General features: G+C 43.2%; 1 protein-coding gene and 1 non-coding gene across 3 annotated transcripts in view; both read right to left on the bottom strand.

The window, feature by feature from the left end:
• The window catches only part of LOC124788328 (FAD-linked sulfhydryl oxidase ALR), a 416232-nt gene that overhangs the window by 187759 nt on the left and 213462 nt on the right, over nt 1–15011 (bottom strand). The gene's annotated exons all lie outside the window — the stretch shown is intronic.
• Trnak-uuu lies at nt 10437–10511 on the bottom strand. The gene has a single exon. It is a non-coding gene; the product is annotated as a tRNA-Lys (tRNA).

Raw genomic sequence — 15011 nt, 5'->3', positions numbered from 1 at the left:
TAAGCTGAAAAACACCGTAGGATGGATAGAAGCAGTAAAGAAAGACGCCAACAAAATAGGTGCTACAGAAGAAATAATACGTGACAGGAATAACTTTAGGCTACTTATAGAAAACGCAAACTATGAAGAAGATGCGCCAAAACCTCGACCCAAGAGAGTGTGGACAGATGAGCAGAGACGAGCAGTTGGCGAGAAAATGAAGAAGTACTGGGAAGAACGGAAGAAAAAGAAACACCATAAGTCTTAAGTTGTATGCGGTCCATAGCTGGCCAAATTCATAATTTAAAAAAAAAATATATTATGACTTTTGAACACTATCGCCGGCCGCGGTGGTCCCGCGGTTAAGGCGCTCAGTCCGGAACCGCGCGACTGCTACGGTCGCAGGTTCGAATCCTGCCTCGGGCATGGATGTGTGTGATGTCCTTAGGTTAGTTAGGTTTAAGTAGTTCTAAGTTCTAGGGGACTGATGACCACAGATGTTAAGTCCCATAGTGCTCAGAGCCATTTGAACCATTTTGAACACTATCAAGGTAAATACATTGTTCTCTATCAAAATCTCATTTGCTAACTGTGCCTATCAATAGTTAGTGACTTCAGTAGTTAGAATCTTTTATTAACTGGCAGTATTGGCGCTCGCTGTAGTGCAGTAGTTCGAGTAACGAAAATTTTTGTGAGGTAAGTGATTCATGAAAGGTATAGGTGATTGTTAGTCAGGGCCATTCTTTTGTAGGGATTATTGAAAGTCAGATTGCGTTGTGCTAAAAATATTGTGTGTCAGTTTATTGATGATCTGAATAAGTAAAGTGAGAAATGTCTGTGCACGTTCAGTTTTGCTCAGCTGTTTGAAAATCAAATAACGTAAGGGGTTTATCAGTACAATCATTCATAAATTTTTCTAAACGGAGGTTCCACACTGTACTCGCAATCAGGAAGTGGACGGCTGAAACTCTTGTCCCGTCATCCAGATTTACGTTTTCTTTGATTTCTCTAAACCGCTCTATGCAAACTCCGGGATGGTTCCCTTGAAATGGTACGGCTGATTTCCTTCCCCATCCTTGGCACAATCCGAGCTTGTATCAGTCTCATGTCGACGGGACGTTAAACCCAATCTTCCTTTCTTCCTTGCAAGACTTTCGGGAATGTTTACATTTTAAGTTTTCAGTTTTAATTTTTTGTCTAATATCGCATTTTCTGTTGTACATTCCGAAAAAAAGTGTCTTATTAGACAAACCGGCTGACAATCTGGTAACAAACGACAAAAAAATGTTCTATCGTGTAACAATTATAGACCAACGATTTTTTTCATTTTTCTTTGCAACGTGAAATCTTGCTTCTTGCCAAATTTCATTGTTCTAGATCAACGGGAAGTTCCTATAAGTTTTGATAAGTGAGTTTGAGAGTATTAAAACATATAACATAAATAGCCGTATCTTTTGGCTGCACTGACCGACAAGGTTAATTTTTTTACGCCATCAAGGCACCACAGATCTTAGTATGTAACATAAATTTCAACTTGACACCTCTACTCGTTCCTGAGAAAAAGAGATTTTAACAGTCGGACAGGCAGACACACGGAAAACAAAGCGATCCAGTGAGGTGCAAGGAGTTCATTTTTCCATAAAAGAATCCTGATGAACGGAACGTAAAAAATACGCCGTTTTCCAAATTCGATACCAGTGTAAGAAATCCACTGTTATATCTTGTCTCTTGGAGGTTCGTCCAGTTCATAACAGTGTCGTATTATGTGGTTTGATTATCATGTGGAAAGAAAATGTACCAGTAACACTGCCCCCGTTCACTTTTTAAGCATCTTTTACGGACACACACTGCATTCATACCACCTCTCACGTAGATTCAAATGGCTCTGAGCACTATGGGACTTAACTAACCTAAGGACATCAACACACATCCATGCCCGAGACAGGATTCGAACTTGCGACCGCAGCGGTCGCGCGGCTCCAGACTGAAGCGCCTAGAACCGCTCGGCCACCAGCGGCCGGCTCCTTCCATGAGGAACGGTCTTGGGCGATAGTCAGTTGACTCCAGCGATCTTCCGCAGGTCTTTGTGCCATCAATCTGGCAGTCTTCCTCGAGGTCTCCATCCGACCACTCCGAGAAAACACAAGAGGTGTCGCTCCGTCCTAGCGCCGTCTTTATTTATCGACCATCATTTCTTCTGGCGACATGGCCGGCCCACTGGCATTTCATGGTGGCTGTTCTCTCCAGAACGTCTTTGACGACGGTAATTCATCCGATGTTATCTGCATTTTGTCTTTCCTAGTAAATCCTAACATAGACTTTTCCGTACTGAGGAACAGGCGTTTGAAAATATAAGAAAAAATGAAAGGAAAAAAAAGATGATACGTAGACAAATCGCTCCGCGAAATACGACTCACAACACAACTTTGCAGGTTAATAATTCAACTTGGCTAATTTTATTTGCATAAATCACAAATATAATGTTCCTCCTCTGCGGCAGTAAAATCGTGATGAGTCCTGTAGAGAGCAATCTAAATTTTACACCCAGAGCGCTCTTCTGTTTCTTTATCACCGAGCGAGGTGGCGCAGTGGCTAGCACACTGGACTCGCATTCGGGAGGACGACGGTTCAATCCCGCGTCCGGCCGTCCTGATTTAGGTTTTCCGTGATTTCCCTAAATCGCTCCAGGCAAATGCCGGGATGGTTCCTTTGAAAGGGCACGGCCGACTTCCTTCCCCGTCCTTCCCTAATCCGATGAGACCGATGACCACGCTGTCTGGTCTCCTCCCCCAAACAACCAACCTTTATCTCTCCATCACGAAATAGGCAGTCAGCACCACTGTCTCCCGAGGTAGTACGCGTAAAAGTCGATTCCAGTCGATACATCAGAATGCAAGGATTTATCATCGTCACTTGAGTCATCCTTCGAAGTAAATTGTAATTTCTCGACTAGTTCCTGTTCCTTCTTTTATTGGGTTTCCGGTTTTGGCCCTTACTTGTCACAACTTTTGTTGCCTTTGGACTGTCGCTCAGCTCTTAAGACTGACGCCTGCTTGACTTTTGTATGGAGAATAAGTTAGCACCAAAGACAGTTTTAGGGGGATCTCCAACGGTAGGACCAAAGTTTTAAATAAACAAGGAGCGAGTACATAAGAACACACAGAATTACAAGTAAACAGTTGCATAAGAAATGTTAGATGTTCAATATCAGCCAACACGCCATCTTGGAAAAATATTCTTTCTATCTTAAAGAGGAAGGCGTAAACTAAAAACTAGACACTGTAAATGAACTACCACTATCTGAATGTGTAATCCCAGTGTCTAACACTTAGATATAATAGTTAAAACTAGTTTTTGAAACACTGTCTGCAGGCAGTTCACATAACAGAAATACAAGCTTTCCTGAAGAGCGAACAAAGCAATGCGAGCAAGCGGTCGACGCTAAACAGAACCATGGGAGCCCTTGTAAGTAGTGTATGGACTTTCTCACGAAGCAGTTCCACGGAACAGAGGAGAAACGCCTGTATTTCATGTTCCGCGGCTATTCCATAACACCCTAGTCCCCTCCATCTATTGTGTAGTAATTGCCCAATTTTTTTTTTTTTTTTGTGTGTCTGCTGGAGATTCTAGGAATAACATCGCATACAATTCTAAGACTACACTTCTGTATTCTGAAAAATACTATCCCTTTAACTTCAGTTTCCTCGAAAGATTTTAATTGAGAGCCAACATACTAGCTGAGAACTGATAACGACTCCCTGCAACGCATAGCCTGCTTGCGCATCCAGTTCCCTACCTGCATCTGTCACAATGCTTGCTCATGGTCACAGTGCCGTGCTGATTCTAAGGTCCACTTACAATCAGCTTCCACATGTCTCCGCAGCACACCTGTACGCCTTACTCATCGCAGATAACGAATTCTCGGCTCCTGCTAAACGCACATCGCACCAGAGACGCTCCCTTGCCTAGAGCAAAGATCCACCACTGAGGGGGATGGGACGGGAAACCGGCACCGCGGCCAGGCACAAAGAAAGATAAGCGGTGCACTGTACACAGTTGCCTTTCCGCCAGTACAGAGGCTTAGGAACACTTTGACATTCACTACTCCGGCAACAAGTACTGTGTGTCTATGCTGCAAGCTCGCTGCATGCACTTCGCCGCATTGCCCTGTGGTGATGAAATAAACGCTCTGGTAACCGGCACATTTAGCTCCTGCACCATCGCTGTTCGCTGCGATACCTGCAAGTTAGTTTGTGTAAGGAGCAACGACCATCGCTGCCCGTCCTGAAAACTGAGCCGTGAATGACTGCTTCAAGGTCACTCTAGCAACACGGTCGTTTAGAAAACTGCACCTCGTTTATGCGTTTCTCGTACACCGTACATTTACATCCATACTCTGCGAACCACTGAAGTGCATGTCAGAGGATACTTCCCATTCTACCATACATTAAGGTTTCTCCCCGTGTCATTCGCTTATCGTGCGCGGAAAAAATTACCCCTTAAATACATCTGTGCAGCCTGTAACTAGATTTATCTTGTCCTCACGAACCCTGTAAGGGCGATACGAGGGGACTGTATTATACAGGGTGAAGCGACATTCGCGCACTCGGGCTTCGCAGCGCGACTCCTCACATGCCAGCGATAAAAAAAAATGTCTGTCACAAAATTTCGTCCGGCGGGTACATCTGGCAGAAAAAGGACGTTAAAGAGTGGCAATCTGGCAACACTGTAACCATATGATTGGTAACTACCGCTGACAACACTCTTTACTTTTTCTGTGCAGTTAGGGCCGTGGATAGAGTTTTGGGTTAGCATGCAGGAGATCGAAGTTTCAACACTGGTAGGGGCGCATTTATACTCTAATATATACTGTTTCTTACGTCACATGTATCCTAAATTTACAACATTTTGTAATGCTGAACACAACAGATACGTGGTTCGACAACTAAGAAAGAGGCAGTTGAAACAATTAATGGGATCATGGTGATGACACACAGAAATAGTAACAGAGTACTGACATTATTTGCAAAGTACGTTGCTAGTCCTACTGATAACGTAAGGTCCTAACGGAATGTAATGGACATGAACGAGGCAAGAATAATAGTTGGTACTAATGTATGTGACCATTAGAGGAAGGTACAAGGAAAACAGGTTTCGCATCTAGTAGATGAAGTGGTGCAAATAAATTCGAGCCCCATGACGTGGAAAGCGCTTCTTTCAAAGCTGACCAATCTTCCATTTCTACGATTGTAGTATGTATTTGCAAATATTTTCCAAGGGACCCACTGCAATCGCTGTTGGCGATTAATAAGCCAGATACCGTACCACCTGGACTACATTTACCAAATGAAAGATATATGTTCGAACCCAGGATCGATCCCTCGACCTCCTGCATGCTAACCCAAAACACTATCCACTGCACCAACTGTACAACTAAGTGATGTGTGTTGACAGAAGTCGTTACTATACATGTGGTTACAGTGTTAACGGATTGCCACTCTTTAACGTCCTTTTCCTGCCGGATGTACTCGCTGGACGAAATTTTGTGACAGACATTTTTTTTTATCGCTGGCATGTGAGGAGTCACGATGTGAAGCCCGAGTGCGCGAATTTTGCTTCACCCTGTATTCCTACAGTTCTCACTTGTTGTTGTTGTTGTTGTTGTTGTTGTGGTCTTCAGTCCTGAGACTGGTTTGATGCAGCTCTCCATGCTACTCTCACTTGATACAGGTACTTAAAACTTTCAACAAAAAATTTGTTCTAACTTCAAGCATTTGCCGCTCACGTTCTTCTGCATTTGCCTGATGCTCTCTCGTGGATCAAACAAACACGTAACCATTGGTGCTGCCCTTATTTGTATATTTTCAATATCTGCTCGTAGTCCTATTTGGTATGGATCCTGCAGACTTGTGCAATATTCTAGAATGGGACGCACGAGTGTTTTGCATGCAGTCTCCTTTCCAGACTGACTGCACTTTGCCAGTATCCTACGAATGAAACCAAATTTCGCACTCAGCAATCTCGTGAGAATTACAAGTGGTCATTTTTAAAATCCGCTTCTTTCAAACGTCTTTGGACGAAATAGTGAACAGAGGGACACGTATCATCGCAGCACCTTCGTGTTGGATAATATTAGTTGCAATAATTTTTGAAATTTAGTTCCCTGTTCCACATAATTTATCGTTTCATTTATGTATTTTCGACAGGACATTAGCACAAAAATCAAGAGACAGACGTACTACATATAGTCTACGTGGATACAATCTGCGAAATATTACCTCAGAGTGGGTATATCCTCGAAACGGTCTGCAACAAAAATGACAATAATGTCAGGTCAAAAACGGTCTCAAAAAGTGCTCTGCATAACATTTGAGCTGTGGGTCCTACAGGTGAAAGTATCTACCGAGTGGACGGCTTACATTTAAAGGGTACATCCACCCGACTTCCTTCTTACTCACACTTCTGGCGTGAACGAGATACTATTAACTAGTGTACTTCCCACACTGCGAGTAACCCACTCCACTATCAATGTGAACAGCCGCAGAGAAAGTTCCTGACGAGAAGCTAGATGTCTGCGAGACCAGCTGCGTGCCAGCATCGCGGCTGCAGCGTTTAATGTTACCAACGATCCAGGCGAGCAGCCAGATGCGATTTGCCAGCAGCAATAACCTTACAGGCGAACGTACGCACCCGGTATGCACTTGCTTCGGTGATTATGTCCCTGCAGTCGAGACTAATCTAGGCTAATTAAAAGCAGAAGATACTAGATAGCTATGGGCAGCGTATAAAACGCAGTCTCTTACTAACAACGTGATCGAAACGCCACCAAAATAAACGTGGCCTGTGCCTTTTTTACTGCATCTACATACACACTCCGCAAGCCGCTTGACGATGTGTAGTGGAGAAGTACTTCGAGAACAAATACCAATTCCCCTCGTTCCCGCTATTTTTAGGAACGGTGCACGAGAATGACAATTGTATCATCTCAAATTTCTCTAATTTTCCCGTCGTTGTAATGAGAGGAAGTAACACACCGTCCGACTTCTTAGAAGAAACCCTCTCGGAATTTCAAACGTAACCCTCTCAAAAAAGCACAACGTCCCGTTTGTAATGCCTGCCAGTGTAGTCTGATGAGCATCTCTGGGGGGCTGCCGCTTTCACTAAACCTATATTAATATCCTACAGTGAGCGTCCTAGACTAACGAGCAGTACTCGAGAATCAATTTAACGCATGTTTTGCACGTAAATTACATTTTCTTAAGGTTCTTCCAATTAATATCAGTTAGCATTTACTTTTCTGCAACACTTCACTTGCAAATCGGCGCCGGCCGCAATGGCCGTGCGGTTCTGGCGCTGCAGTCTGGAACCGCGGGACTGCTACGGTCGCAGGTTCGAATCCTGCCTCGGGCATGGATGTGTGTGATGTCCTTAGGTTAGTTAGGTTTAAGTAGTTGTAAGTTCTGAGGGACTGATGACCTAAGATGTTAAGTCCCATAGTGCTCAGAGCCATTTGAACCATTTTGCAATCGGCCATCTAGAATATGGGAATCGAGCAAACAAATTTCCGCAACTAAGCAGACGGACGAGCAAGACTGGAAATCGCCACTGAAAATCATTCACAGACAACAGAAGCGCAACGCATATGGCAACAAACAAACTGCCTTTCATTTAGTTCCAAAAGCGGAACATACCTGCGTGTATTTTATCGTTTATAGTCGCCGAATCGCGACACGACCTTTATTTTTTTCTCGTGGAACTATATACTTTTTTAAATGTTTTATATTCCAGTCTTTGATCACAATATCAATTCTTTTGACTATGACCGGTTCCAGTCCGTGATGACCATCCTCAGATCTTTTCTACGCCATGTCCTAAAGTGGTAAGGCCATAGTGGCATCGTCAAAACATATAAATGCCACTATGGCCTTATCACTTTAGGACATGGCGTAGTAACAACAGTAAGAGAGTACTCACTCTGCAGGAAGAATATTTCATACACATGTTGTGAACAGAATGCCGAAGAAAGGCGTAAGTGCGGTGAACTATCAATTGAAAATTTTTACCGTGTGCATTAGAGCCTACAGAGGAGACAATGCACGTATGAAAAAGATAGAAAAAATTACAGTAAGTTATAAGTCGCAACCTTGCAATTGTAAAACAGTCAGATAGTTTAAATTTGCTGCTAGGAAACACTAAATATCTTCTAATCAAATATTTACAATTAAATAATTTGCTTTATTTATAGATTAATGAGGATGCTTCGTATGAATAGTTGAAAAAGATTAAAAACAAAGTGAACATTCATTTCTTATTCACGTGATAATCATTTCGCCGAATTCGGTCGATGCAAATGAGAGATGCGGTGTAAAGTTGCGTGTGCATACAAATTTCTGATTGTCGAGACGCAGATGACGTAAACATCCGCAAGTGGTTAAACACACTCTGGAAAAAAATTTATACACCTTGAAAGACGAAGTCGATTTTGAACCGGGGTAGTACATGTACTGATAATGGTTTCAATGTCGTCCGCCAACGGATAGCGCAGGGAGGGAGATGGAGAGAATTGGAACAGTAATTTATAAGGTTCAAAATGGCTCTGAGCACGATGGGACTTAACTTCTGAGGTCATCAATCCCCTAGGATTTAGAACTACTTAAACCTAACTAACCTAAGGACATCACACACATCCATGCCCGAGGCAGGATTCGAACCTGCGACCGTAGCGGTCGCGCGGTTCCAGACTGTACCGCCTAGAACCGCTCGGCCACTCCGGCGGTGAATTTATAAGGAAGATAGGATTGAATTATACAGGATGTTCGGAAATTCCCGTTACAAATTTCTAGGACTTGTAGAGGGGAGTGATTACATAATATTTTGAATAAAAACCCGTGTCCAGAAACGTACGGTTTCCGTGCTACAGTCGTTTGCAAACATGTTTGCTAATTAGTTATGCAACAGGGTAATCATGGTGGGGGAGGGGGTGGTTACGTCGAATCAGCTGATGTCATCTGACGTCTATCCTACCTCTCTGACCTGGTTCGAGCCTCGTTCACGTGTCTGAGTATTGGAGCAACATGGATGAGTTTGCTGTATACACCACCGTGATCCTTCTGAATGGCGACACAACGTCCGACTCCATCGCATACCCTTTTCGCCACAATTACGAAACGACTTCGAAAAAGGGTACTTTCACCGTCAGCAGGTGTGACGGGGGTGCTCCAAGGAGACGCCGCCCACCCGAACTGGAAGAAGTCGTACCGCATCACTGTGAAGAGAACTCGTCAACGAGAGCACGAGCAATTTCTTCGGCAATTGATGAGTATAATCGTTAACAATTGACGTACTGGGTTACGCCTAATCAATTACCTGTAATGGTTTCCAGTTCAAAATTTTATCTACCAACTCCCCTCTACAAGAGCTTAAAGTTTGTAAGGGGAATGTCCGAACACTGAGAATGAATTGCAAAAGTGTTAGCTCATTCTTGGAAACGGGAAAACAATAGATATCCTCTGACGTAGCAAGTCGGGTAATATCCACTGTCGGGCACTTGTAATACAGTAGAACTCTGTTTAAACGTTAGGGCTACAATAGGGGCGGCAAAAATTAAGAGTTAATGGATTGTTACCTGAATGATGTCGCCTGCGAAGCAATGCGTGGGGCAGTGTCAGTTGGGACCGGGAAAGCGGGCCGCGATTGCGCAAAACAGAAGAATGTGCCGGTCGGCTTCTCGGCGGCGCCCCTTTTAGAACAGGTTGCGCCCGCCGCTGCCCTGGCACACAACACGCCCACGGCGTTTAGCGCACCTCCGCTCCCTCCATTCGTCTGAAGTTACCTATTTTTTGTTCCTCCGTAGTAACACTATCGTTACCACGCCTGAACGTTCCAATTTATGTATTTTAAACACACTGAATTTATTATCTGTTTTATGAAATAGCGGCTCAATGTCGATGCAGTGTTTACAAATCATTATACGTTTCCTCATTCTTCACATACAAGAGGTGGGCAAAAATACGGAAACACCACCATAAATGCATGCTTGAATGTGAATAGAACTGTAGGTTGCGCTGCTATGTATGATCTGTGCAATGTCCGCAATAAGTTGCAAATGGTTCAAATGGCTATGAGCACTATGGGACTTAACTTCTGAGGTCATCAGTCCCCTAGAACTTAGAACTACTTAAACGTAACTAACCTAAGGACATCACACACAGCCATGCCCGAGGCAGGATTCAAACCTTCGACCGTAGCGGTCGCGCAGTTCCGGACTGAAGCGCCTAGAACCGCTCGGCCAACCTGGCCGGCTCCTCATGGTTACTCTGCAGGGTCGCGTTACAGCTAAGGTTATGTGACCATTGTTGCTGATCAGGTCAATCTCCTGGTATAATGTTAGAATTACATTAATACCTTCAGCTGCTAATGGGCGTTGATATATATCAACGGGGACAGGTGAAAATGTGTGCCCCGACCGGGACACGAACCCGGGATCTTCTGCTTAAATGGCAGACGCTCTATCCATCTGAGCCACCGAGGGCACAGAGGATAGCGCGACTGCAGGGGCTATATCGCGCACGCCTTCCGCGAGACCCATATTCTCGCCTTACAGGTCCACACACTACATTCGTAGTGTTCCACCCCAACACACTCATTACTCGTGGAAGACATTCTTACGAAGTCCCGTACGAGTTTGGGGAATATGTGTGCATCCGCACAGGAGGTCATGACCGGATTTGCCAGAACTATATACTTATATGGATACGGTGTCTGTTCGCGGGAGGTGTACTAATTTTTTTCCCGGTCATGAAAGATAATTTTCGAACTGTTTTGCCCATACTTTTTTGTTAGTGAGAATGTAACACATTCAGTTTGAAGCTAGTACTCTACCTTAGCAATACATGAAGTACATCGGATCGCTTCACTAATTGGAAAGGCCAAATGCAGGTCTATAGATACCTTTATTACCCACTGAGCCTCTGCTGCCTCTGTCTTCTCTGGGAAAAAAATACAGCATGTATCTCGCAACAAGCGGCTAATGAGCCTTTCGCGAGAAGCACACTTGCAAACAACGTGCTCGCGGACAACTTGACAACAAAATCGGATGAATACAGTGCACAGTGCTGACTTCCGTATTACACAAACAACGAACGCAGTAAATGTGCGTGGTGCGTAGGATTGCCATCCGTCCCGATATAATGAAACCCGACATCCCGACAAGATCCAGTTTTGTCCCGATTTTGCAAAATATTTTTACGAGCTTGGCACAAGTACTTTAGTAACGCAATCTGTTAGCGCAAATGCAGTCGCAGTTAGTTTTATTTATGTCAACAAGTTCATGTTGACAAGGTCGTCTCACAGATGGCGCTACGAGTTACGTATCCTGTATCGAAGACGCAAGCACCTTCTTCATATAGCGCCATAATTCGAGAAAATACCACAGTTCTCCAGTAGTACGGGGATCGAACTATTGAAGTAGCGCCACGCGTGAGAATCGGGCAGTTCCCATTTGAATAGCGATCTGATAAGACGATTCTTTCTAAACGTAATACAAACAACGAGTGCAAGTTAGCAATGTCTGAAGTGTTTACCGAGTATATTTATGGTGTGAAGTGTATAGTGAAGTGTACTTCGATGATTTGGTCGACTTTTTACCGCCTAATAAACTTATTTTATCCTGAAGTTGTGGTCTTAAGTCCTGAGACTGGTTTGATGCAGCTCTCCATGCTACTCTATCCTGTGCAAGCTTCTTCATCTCCCAGTACCTACTGCAACCTACACCCTTCTGTATCTGCTTGGTGTATCATCTCTTGGTCTCCCTCTACGATTTTTACCCTCCACGCTGCCCTCCAATGCTAAATTGGTGATCCCTCGATGCCTCATAACATGTCCTACCAACCGATCCCTTCTTCTAGTCAAGTTGTGCCATAAACTTCTCTTCTCCCCAATTCTATTCAATACCTCCTCATTAGTTACGTGATCTACCCACCTTATCTTCAGCATTCTTCTGTAGCACCACATTTCGAAAGATTCTATTCTCTTCTTGTTCAAACTATTTATCGTCCATGTTTCACTTCCATACATGGCTACACTCCATACAATTACTTTCAGAAATGACTTCCTGACACTTAAATCTATACTCGATGTTAACAAATTTCTCTTCTTCAGAAACGCTTTCCTTCCCATTGCCAGTCTACATTTTATATCCTCTCTACTTCGACCATCAGCAGTTATTTTGCTCCCCAAATACCAAAACTCCTTTACTACTTTAAGTGTCTCATTTCCTAATCTAATTCCCTCAGCATCTCCCGACTTAATTCCATTTTCCTCTTACGAAAAAGTCTAAGGATGCAAAGAGAACGTATCATTTTTCGGATGATTACAAAAAAAGAGTGGCTTTTCTTCATGAAAGGTCGTACGGATTACAAAACGTTGCATGAAATTTGTGGCTGTTTCGCCTCAGTAACTCGCGGAGGTACGCCAGATGACAAGCGCCACATTTCTGCGAAGAATCATACAAATTGATTCGCGGTACCATCGACAGCAAAGCCTATTTCTACATTCATGATTAAAGACGATACCCAGGAAGAATTGCTCGTTGCTGCTGCAGAATTAACAACAGTTTATAAAGTTGTCAAGCTTCATCATTCCTTCAGTTATCTTGCTGTACCGTAAAACTAAAAGCTGCAATGTATCCTGACACTAAAGTCTCCGCAACGCGGTATACAGCCAGGACAAAGCTATAGTGATTGTTAAAAATATTCTCGCACCACATTCCGTGTCCAATGCATAAAGCAATGGCAAGAAGTTTCACTTTAAGCCATAGGCACCGACGCATTGACTCACAAGGCTGAAAAGATGGTTCCTGCAGATGTTCAATACTGTACTAAAACTGAGGAATCCAACAGAAGCTGTTGAAGTTTGATCCGCTGAGTGACGAAGGATCGGAGGTTCAAATGGCTCTGAGCACTATGGGACTTAACATCTAAGTTCTAGGGGACTGATGCCCTCAGAACTACTTAAACCTCACTGACCTAAGGACATCACACACAACCATGCCCGAGGCAGTGAAAGGTGGCTACACTGAGCCACAGCGCTAGAGATTGCGCCAAAGAGTATTATTCCACCGCCTCCACTGGCAGTGCTTGTTGAGAAGTGGCAGTAGTCAGTGCTTGTTGAGAAGTAGTAGGAGTCAAGTCCTTGTTGAGATGTCGTCGTAGTGAGTGCTTGTGCAGATCTTGCTGAGAGGATATTGATAGCTGTGCTATTTGTGGCCATGTTGTATGCAGTTGTTTGATGGGCTAGACAGCAGATGTTGTTCGAATGGAGATATTGTAATGATCAGAGTGCTTTTCGTCAATATATATGAAGGTAAAAAAAAATTCCTTTTTTGTCATTATGTCTTAAACAATGCCTCGTCACAGGTTCAGTCAACAAAGCATCTGGCTCGTGTTCTTGTATTAGAGTGTAATTCTGGTTTTCTTGCGCAATTATAGTATTTCTATTTTTTTTAATTACTTCAGTATAAATGGTATTTAAAATTTCTTGTCTTATTGACGAAGAACCGTGCCAGATGTGTAAGTTGAATCACACTTCCACACACAGGACAATGACACTTGTGTTTTGGTTTCGTAGGTTTTATAGTTGCTGGGGACTTAATTAATTAATTGTGTTAACGGAAATTTTCTTTCATTCTTTGTTGTTATTCTATGCAGTCAGATTGCGTACTAAAACTAGTCAGGGCCAACCGTTTACGAGACCTCGTAATCGGACAGACAGCTACTAAAAAAACTTAAAATTATTTGCATTAAAATTAATTAAGCCCCCATGCAGCAGGATTCGAACCTGCGACCGTAGCGAACGCGCGGTTCCAGCCTGTAGCGCCTAGAACCGCTCAGCCACTCCGACCGGCATGGATCGGAGCCAATTGCAAGAATTTGTCTAGATACTTTAAGATAAATGCAAATTCCATTAGATAAATTAATCGCTTTTTGTCGAGACAGTACCAATAACTTCGGAAGGCTTCATCTGTGCGTCCAGCGGAAAGAGTGTCACGAAAGTAAAAGAAGAACTAGAAAAAAAATGTAGAAGGAATTGGATGCCCTGCCCATATTCTCCAGAATACTATATCAAGCACTGTGGGAGTCTTAATTGTCGACACTGAAATAACCATCATGAAAATATTTAATTCTTTTTCAGTATACGCGGTAAGGACAGAGAAGCTGAAAGAGTTCTGCTTATATGTTAATGCCAATCATCAGTCTCTTCTATCTCACTCAAAAACAAGATGGTTGTCGTTAACTCCCGCAGTTGAGGGAATTCTTAACCTCTGGATCTCATTAAAACAATTTTTGACGCCGAAGACAGGCCACCTAAAATTACTTCCGATTTTTTATTTCAGTGCAGATCAGTGAAATTTACTTCATGTCTCTGCAGTCAAACTTGGTTCTATTTGAAAAAATGTATAAAAAGCGTGGAAATGAATAAAGTCTCGACAGTTGATACAAGAAATATATTAATCGACACTCAAAGATGCCTGGATGAAACGAAGACCTGTTTTATTGTCATGTAAAACAAGATGAATTTGAATAAATTAAAGAATGAGAACCCTATCACGAAATAACTGATTTCGACATTTGAGGAAGAGAATGGCTTTCTATAAAATTGCATTTGATCCACAAATATAGACATCGCCTGCGAAGAGCAGCTATCTGGTGTTACGTCAAAATCAACAGTCGAGATCGCGACAACATTTATTTATTTACCGGTTTCGGCTTATGTTAAAGCCATTCTCAGAATTTTTTGGTCCTCTTTGGTGGATGCTGGCGGCTTTTCGGTTTTTCACGTGATACTACGATCGTACACAGTGTACGATCATGGTATCACGTGGAAAACCGAGAGGCCGATAGCACCAGCCACAGGGGGCCAGAAAGTCTGAGGATGGCTTTAACATGAGACGAAACCAGTCAATAAAGAAATGTCATTGCTGCCTCGACTGTTGATTTTGACCTAAGTACAGCATTTGATTACTTAGAGAAATG

Source organism: Schistocerca piceifrons, chromosome 3, assembly GCF_021461385.2.
Source record: "Schistocerca piceifrons isolate TAMUIC-IGC-003096 chromosome 3, iqSchPice1.1, whole genome shotgun sequence".
In the NCBI taxonomy this organism is placed as follows: domain Eukaryota; kingdom Metazoa; phylum Arthropoda; class Insecta; order Orthoptera; family Acrididae; genus Schistocerca; species Schistocerca piceifrons.
The sequence above is the reverse complement of the archived record's forward strand: the minus strand, read 5'-3'. Positions and strand labels throughout refer to the sequence as shown.